Source organism: Netta rufina (genome assembly GCF_964035555.1).
Source record: "Netta rufina genome assembly, chromosome: 6".
In the NCBI taxonomy this organism is placed as follows: domain Eukaryota; kingdom Metazoa; phylum Chordata; class Aves; order Anseriformes; family Anatidae; genus Netta; species Netta rufina.
In genome coordinates this window covers 26,491,583-26,500,569 of record NC_140129.1, presented here as the reverse complement: position 1 = coordinate 26,500,569, position 8,987 = coordinate 26,491,583, and positions in this window count along the sequence as shown.

The window sequence follows — 8,987 nt, the reverse complement described above, 5'->3', positions numbered from 1 at the left end:
TGCGGACACAGAGCTCAGGAGGTCCCCAGCATGTCCCATCCCTAATGTAGGATGAAATGGGCTTGTGCATGGTCTGACCTGTCACGATGAGCCTCCAGCACTGGAGACTGCATCCTCTCCCTCCACACCAGGGGTCTATTTAGAAAAGTTTTAATTATTCCCCCCTAGGGTTTGAACTTCTCCTGTGCACCAGTGACAGGCAGATCTGGAATCTGCCTAGGCAGATCTCCTAGGTTGCCCATCCTGCGCCTGTCCCCAGCACCTGCCCCCACAAGCAGGGGGTCCCCTCACGGGGACTATGCCCCCAGCAGCCGACCAAGCTGACCCTTCATGCTAGGCATGGGGGCCCAGCTCACCTACCTCAGCATGAGGACATCCTGCAGATGCCAGGACATATGTTCCTGCTTTCCCGGCCACTAACATCAGCTCCTTCCCACCGCCTTTGGAGACTTTTTCTGGTGGAAAGGCTGCTTTTGAACAGATTTCTGCCTGGGCTGGGCTTCATTAATCAAATCATTTCTTGACACAAAACACCGAGGACTCACTGGAGGTGCAAGGCTGGAGAACGGGGCTGAGCTGAGCAGCTCCAGGGGCACTTCCACAGCTCCAAGAAAACTGCCAAGCTCTCAGCTTGGTGTGCAGAGATTAGAAATTAGCAGGTACATTTGGAGCAACAAAAACAAACCCTCCCAGCCCAGGTTTCCCCACTATCTCCTGGCAGATGTCCTACCCCCTGCTCCTGCAAGGGCCTGGATCCCACTCAGAAAATGAGCTGATCTGGGGCAGGACTTTGTGGAAACACAAGCACGTGCCAGCACAACCACCCCAAGTACCCCTGCTCTCCCACCTGGGCTGAATCCACCTAAGCTCACCCCAAACAACTAGCTCCCTGTAGTTTTCAGCCTTGAGTTAATCAGGAGACAAGCCCTATGGGACAGCCTTGTGCACAACCACACTAACTGCCCTCATTGCACCTGAGATGCAGGTGCAGGGCAGAGGAGAGCGTGGTCCTTCAGCCTCTGTGCAAGGGCAGGCTGCAAGAGCCATTCCTCCTTCTCCCTCTCTGGCCAGTTTTGGCACTTGTGCAGCATCTGAGCAGATGAAACCAAGCCCAGGCACTTCACAGGCTCCTGTGCAGTGTCTCTCCTTAATGCTTGATTGCCAAAAGACAACTCCCACGTTCCTCAACTCTCTAACAGATTGATTTTTTTTTTTTTTTAATTCTTTTTTTTTTTTTCCTTCAAAGATCCTGCAGGATTAGGGCTTGGTTTAACCTCTGACAGAACCAACAGATGCTTTAGGAGCTGGAAAGACTTTTCAGGGTTCTTAGTCCTTGGCCTCTCAACAGAGACCGGGACCTTTACACTGCTGCCAGAACAAAGGAGGAGAGGTGCTGGTGGTGCTCTCTAGTGGCAGCCTGCAAAGGGAGGAGTGGAGCAGCCTGCAGATGTTACCAGAACATCTGGAGCAGCAATGGGGCAGCCGAGGTAAAATACAGCTGGGGAGGTAGGCAAGAAAAACAGCAAACATCAGCTAGGGGAGTGGCAGGCTGCAGAGTGGTGTGCGTGTCCTCTACCCAGGTCAGTCTTGATCAAAATATGTAGTGCTTCCCATTAGCTTCCAAAGGCATTTGTGGGGTTTCTGTGCAATGCACTCATTTTTTTGCTGCTTGCAAAGGGAACATTGCACCTGACCAGCTCCATCCTGGTTTTTATCCTGACCAAACCTTTCTACAATTAAGGAATATTAGCCCCATTCCAGTGATGGGAAACAGAGGCAGAGAGGGCTTGCCTTAAGGGTGTTTTAGCACTGGTACTGAGAAACTTGCATCAGTGAGGAAAAAAAAAAGCCTTTTTTTTTTTTTTTAGTTAAAATAGCTTCATAACCTAGCTTAGAGCATGGAAAGTGTTAATCTTAATAGATTTATTTTTTTTAAGTTTTATAACCCTTTCTTCATTACCTCTTCAAGTTTCTAGATAACAGACTGAGAATTAGATAGCAAATAGTGAAAGTCTCCCATTATCTAGCAGGGAAACAATCTGAAATGTTGGAGGGAGAAGGGCTTGTGAGAAAGCTAAATTATTTTTTTAAATAAAATAAAAAATAAAATCCACAACATTTTTAACCTCCTAGCTGATTCAGGATAAGGTTTATGTTCAGCCACCCACCAGGACTGAATGCCTTTGGCCTTTTCTCAGAAGGAAATAACAATCCCACATTATCCCCAAATTCTCTCTCCCCTCACCTGAGGTATTGTTTTTTTTTTTTCTATTTGATTAAAAGCAATAAAGATTGCACTTTGGGGAAGAAGCTTTTCTGATTACAGCCTCTCCAGCAGTCCTCAGAAGCAGCTGCCCCCCTTTTGAGGCCATGCACAGACAAAGGGGGGTGGTGGGAGCTTCCCTCGCCACATCTTCACCTAGGGCAAAACAAGGAGTTCCTGGGTCCTGGACAAGTTCCCAGGACCACATCCAGCTGTCCGAGAGCACGGTGGGATGCCCTGGACCTCCTCACCCCCAGCCTTCCTCAGAGCCACCAAACTGCCGCCAGCATCAACCTGGAGGGAACAGAGGTGGGTGGGAGCAAGACTTGGGCTTTTCCTTCTTGCTGGATCAGCAGCCAAACATTTTTCTTGGTGCAGAACAAAAAATAGGAATATTTATTCAGAAGTATACAAGCCCCTTGTGGCCAGCAAGTAAAGCTGACCCTGATCCCTATTCCAGGGGAAAAACAGCTTCGGGATGCGAGCAGCACCAGCAGGTGGAGCTGCGGGATCAGGAGTGGGGACGGGAGGTGCCTGCTGCAGCTCGGAGGGCAAGGCACGTTTGGTTTTGACGGGGAGCTGCAAAGTCTCGGCTCAGTGTGGCCTTCTGAAGCACCCCTCAACACCACAAATTTGAGAAAGGAAACGTTTGTTTCAAGCGCAGGAGGAGAGGCGGGGAAGGGGGAGAGCCTGCTGCTTCCTGCAGAGAAGAGGGATGCTCCGAGGGGGAGGATGTTGAATGGCATTCGGCTGCCAGTCCTGGTGCCACCGCAGGCTTCACATGCAGCCTTGCCCATACTGCTTGGAGACATCTGAAATGGTGTTTCACCATTTTCCAGGTAATTCAGGCGATTTCCAACCAAATGGACCCAGGAGCATCTTTCAGTCCCTGTCCTCCCTCTTTCTCTGGCAGCCCCTTGAAATGCCCTCTGTCCTAAAGCACCTGTAACAGCTTTCATTGACAGGTAATATCAATGTTTGGCTCCTGTTTGTAGCCAAAAAGACAGAGCAACATCTAAAGATCTATGTGACCTGAGCAAGGAAAGGCAGATGGGGGGGCTCCTCCAGCTCCCCAACACATGCTCAGCACACTGGTGCCTCAAGTTGCATGAGATTTTATAAAAGAAATAAAGCAATAACTTCAGCATAGCAAGCTCCCAACACAGTCCTCCTCAGCTTAATTTTTAACTGTGAGGGTGACAACCAACCAGCAGACCAGCTTCCATAGGGAGCAAGCAGATGTGCCATCCCCAACAGACCATAGAGGTGTCCTCCTCTGGGGATTTGCAGTGGTGGCAACCTCCCTTTTTGGGCAGGCCTGCCTGACACCCTGACATCTGACATGGATGTGCTCAGAAGAGTTTTCAAAGAAATACATTTAAGGAAAAGCTGTAGCAATGCTGCTAGATTTCACTTACTGCTTGCTGCAGCTGAGCTATTACACCATCCTGCGAGCCTGCACCAGTGCTGAGCACAGGGCTGGACCTGCTCTGAAGACACAGCAGCTCTGCAAGACCCTGAGAAGTTTGGATAATGCCATTCTGCAGGCCGGATCCAGCCTATCCCAATTATCATCTCATTTATGGGCTCAGGGCAGCTGAAACAGGAGGAGTTCTTTGCTTAGGGAACATGGGAGCCAACATACAACTGCAACAACTTCTCCTCGCTTTCCCATCTCTGGAGCGCTTCTGCCACATGGTAACAGTGGGGAATGAGCTATTTGCTCCACAAGCATAACCACAGCCTAACACTGCACGAAACACGTAGGAACAAAAATAAAAGCATGTTCAAACCATGTTGCAGCTATTGTTCTTCAGCAGGATTTTCATCTCACGGCAATTTCTGAGGGAGTTGAAGTCTTTGTGGTTTCTTGCATTTGGGGGGAAAACAAGAAAAAGAAAATAAAAGATCTAAGCACAATACCCTTGGAGATCTGGCCTGGATGACACTGTCCCCAGATCACTCGGTGGCATGTGACATTATAGCCTGCAAAACAAGCTTTTTACAGGGGAAGATGTAGCTTGGTGCTGGCTGCTCCACCACAGCACCAAGCTGCAGGATGAGGTCCCATCCCTCAAGACCTCTGTCCCACTGTGTGCTGGTACCACCTCGTGTGGGACAGCCAGCCCCTTCACAGCCCAGCTCGGTTCAGACATGCCAAGGAGCAGACATTAAGACATTTACTTGAAGGAAAACCACCTCAGAGCACACAAGCTGGCAGAGTGGATGCCCCACAGCACCCAGCCACCTCTGGGGCCTACACGCCCTGCATGAACCCAGCAGCCATACTGCCAGCACAGGGCAGCAGGGCACATGTGGCCAAGGAGCTGTTCAGCCCTATGAGGCAGGGGGCACAGAGGAGCTTTGTGCCTCAAAATGTCTCCAGCACACCCACCTGCCTGCTCAGCTGCCCCGTGCTCACCTGCAAGCCCCCAGGCAACCTGACTTAGGGTAAATTGAGCCCTCATTTGAGCAGGGAGTTGGATCTGAGACCTCCTGCGGTCCAACCAGCCTAAAGTCTGCCACGATGTGCATAATGTTTGCCATGGGAGGTCATCCCAAGCTGCCGCTATCTCTTCCTTGGTCAAGCATTGGAACGGGCTGCCAGGGAAGCAGTGGAGTCCCCATCTCTGAAATTATTTAAGAGATGTGTGAACAGGGCACTAATGGACATGGCAGCTCACATTGATGGTTGAACTTGGTGATTTTTAAGATATTAGAACATTTTATTCCTATGCACCTCCTATAGAGGCCAAATCATCCAGCTCTCCAAGACCTCATGCAGCAGATCTGCAGCCAGATCTCTCCTGGTATTTAGCTTATCCCTTCTGTCAACCCAGCTGGTACAGATCATTGTCCAAGGTGGATGCAGAAAGCCCAGGACTCAGCTCTTAAAGCCCTATTAAGTTCATAGGGCTGGAGCCTCAGGGAAAAGAGCAAAACCCTTCCAAGGGCAGCCCCAAGATGCAAATCAGAACTTTAAGCTTGGGAACTTTGGTCCCTTTGGTAAATAACCAGGCAGGGATTGGGAGACTGCAGAAAGAGTCCTTTAATATCCTGGTTGCCAGTAAAAAAAGAAAGAATAGGCTGTACATTTAATAACTTTGCATGTTTTATGACATTATTGTCTGTAAACCTTCTTAGTTTCCCCAGTAATCAGAAAACCGACTCCTTTAATAGAAAACATGGTGTACTCACCACAAGAGCTGAGAAGGAAAATTGGTCTCTTATGCAAATAGTTGAATTATAATCAAACACAAACACAGAAAAAGGTCAGGTTCCCAAAAGGATGTCTATTTACATTATAAATAAGGAACTGGGAAACAGGAACAACATGACAGTTTTACTGCTACTGAGTTGTGCCTTGCTAAGGTAAGTGGCAATTTTGTGAGTGGATGAGTGCTCCTGGGAGAGCGAGCTGGAGGCAGCATGGACATCTGTCTGTCTGTTCATCTGTCCTGTGGCTCCTTCCTGCCAGGTCCCTGCCACTGGGTCCCCACAACCAGGCAGAGCAGAGACTACTCCCTGGTGCAACCCAGGATGGTATTATGGCTTTTTTCTTTTTGTAGAGAACTGTAAAAAGGTTTATTCTGTTCACAAAACCAAGAGGCTGATCCCTGGATAAGTCAGCAGGGTTTCCTATTTGGTGTTTGGCTAGATGATCTGAAATCAGTGCAAACAGCTCTGAAGAAAGCAAAATTTGTCACTTAAACTCTTCACTGAAGATAAAACAATTTCTAACATTAATCAAAATCCTCGTGGACAAGAAGAAATTGGTTCCTCTTTATTATTAACACCTTTTGGTTCCCAGTCATAAACTGTTAGCACATTCTGACTAAGACATTGGAGCTTTTTCAGAATAAGAAAACCAAAACCAATAAATATTTTACTATTTATAAGTAATCTGTTACTGGTGAGTAATGTACTCCTACTATAGCTTTGAATTAATGTATAACTTAAATAATGACCAGCCTAGTGCTGTTGTGTTGGTTTACATCCGGGAAGGCTTTAGGCAAAAGTAGGACCTGATGGGGATGGTTGAATAATAGAATATAGAGACAGGGAGCCTAACACAAGGAGAAAAGCAAGCCCAGTATAGGGGAATATAAATACAAGACAGGAAATATAAACCTAAGAAAGCTTTTTATAAGAGAAAGGAAAATATTCCCTTTGTCACTTCCCAGGAGGTGCTTCAAGTTTTTTGGGCTGCAGGCCGAGCCCATAAAACACATCCTGACCCCCACCTGTGTGAAGTGGTCAAGGCTGGAGATGATCTGCAATGAATACTACCTGGGTGTAAAACATTCAGCTGAAGAAACATTCAAATAAGACAGAGAGCCCAGCAATAAGCCAAGGCTACTACAGCACTGCAAATGCAAGAATGACACTGGCATAGCCATCTACGTCCACTTGGAAAGGACGCTCTCAGACAGAAGGTGTAATCTCACACCTCGAGACTCACAACAGCTTCAGGTGAAAAGGCATTCAGGTACACATTCAGCTGGATAAAATAGGAATAAAAATATCATGGAAAAACTGTTGTACAGATGTGTATAACCTCTATCAAGTGACAGAAGGAAACCACTTGAGTCTATGCCTCTAATTCCTGAACCAACTCCTTCATCCCTAATTAATCAGGATAATCTGCAGGCTTTCAGTTCATTAAAATTACATCAACTTTTGCAAAGTTTTCTGAGCACTCCCAGAATTGGACATCATTCCCACTTCCAAACAAGTGCAATAAAACACGCTGCCTAAGACCAAGCTTCTGACAGTGCCCAAAATAGACAGGGTATTTTAGGCTGGAGGGGAAGTTTGGCCCAGATCTGTCTCTGCTCCCTAGTGCAGCCTGTAGCCTGCAGTGACTGCAGAAGGGCACAGGTAGCCGTATGCCAGCAAGAATCTGCACCTGCCCCATCTCCCGCGTTGTTGCACAGCACTGAGGATCCTGCTCTGTCTCTGGCACATCAGACCAAATTGGTCCTTGGCCCAGATGAAAACTTCAGGAAGAGAGGGAGCACACAGCCCCAGGCTGATTTATTGGGAACATGGGGCAGTAAGAAGGACCTGCAAATAACCAAAAATCCAAGCTCTGAAAGATGAAGAAAGGGGTGTCCTGAGGCACTGAGTAATAAGGTGTCTTTCCTCCTATGAGTCTGAAGGAGATCAAACAATCAGTGAGAGACAAATAACCCTGCTCCAACAGAAAGAGGGATTAGGGACTGCTTCCAAGTGGAGAACCCACCAATAAATTCAAAGTGAGATTCAGCAAGAACTGTGGAGACAGGTCTAGGTGACAGCAGTTGTGCCCATACAGACTTCAGCAGGACTCTGCTTTCTTCTCTTCCTCCTACATGTTAAATATTGCACAGCAACAGTAGGTAACAGCTACAGTCCCACATCCCTAGAGGTGACCGCACACCAGCAGGTGAATGTGTGCATATAGCACATTAAACACACACATCCCCCAGGCTAGTCTCTGTCTATACATTAACTATTTGTCCAGGCTGGCTGCATGACCGCATCTGTACAACACTCAGCATCAGTGCTGTACAACCATTTTAAAAGCTGGAGAAAAAAAAAAAAAAAGAAAAAAGAAAAAAAAAGAAAAGCACATAAGCTTTCCAAAATCCTGCAGGATATTTTCACTGTTACCAACAGCTGGACAGGGTTTTGCATGGTAGTATCACAGCAGTCCATAATGCAAAAGAAAAGGAAGAGCAGGGGCCTGAGCTGAGCCACCGGCATTCCAGCATGAAAAGTTATTTCATTAAGGGGCACAAATGCAGATGCTGTTTCTAAGCAGAGCAGAATCCCGGCCCACCAGTGCCCACTGCAGTCACTTGGTGTCAGGATGTCCCTAGCCCATGGTGTGCACTCCACCATCCAGAGTGGTGGAGCTGTTGGAGTCAGGATCCAACCGGGACGCCCAGGACGTGGAACCCATTGTATGTCTGTTAAAACCACAGGCATTCACAAGCAGCAAAGCTATTCTGCAGGTGCTAAGGTTGCTTTCACAAACACTCTACCTCTCTCCATCACAAAGTTAAAGGCTTGCCAAGATCAGCATAATTGCTGAAACGAACCAAGATCTGAAAGAACTTCCTTCCAGCCACACAATATTAGCAGAACCAAAGTGACCCCCCTTGATCAGGTCTTCAGTATTCAGGGGAATGTGCAACGCTCTGCAGTTGTACCCAGGGAAGACATTACAAGAGGAAGAAACGTACTTTGAGCACTGCAAGCTTATATTGTTGCATTACCATAGATGCTACCAACTTTTTTCCACCACCACAGGCAGTGTCCTCACTGGGATCGGCACTGTGGAAATATGGCAGCAAAGACTAATTCATTACCAATTCTGAGGTAAAAGCTATCTCACATGAAAGGTTCTGGAGGGCCACCCCGATTCCTATGGAGCATAGTACTAAATAGCCTGCATTCCTCATCACTAATCCATAACATGGTTATGCATAGCCAGAGCATGAGGATCCACCCAGCAGTGCTGCTTCTCTCGCTATGCCACATCTCTGAGATTTGGCCCACTGTCCAAAGTGCTTCTACTCTCTGTTTTGATTGAGGAAAATGCAGAGAGTGCCTCAGGCTCCATTTGTACCAACCTGCAAAGTGATTTAGTTATAGTTTAACTCCCTCTTGAAAACGAGGTCAAGAGGTGAAGCGAACAAGCTAAGGAGAAGTCCTCCAGCAGGCATGTGGTTATTGG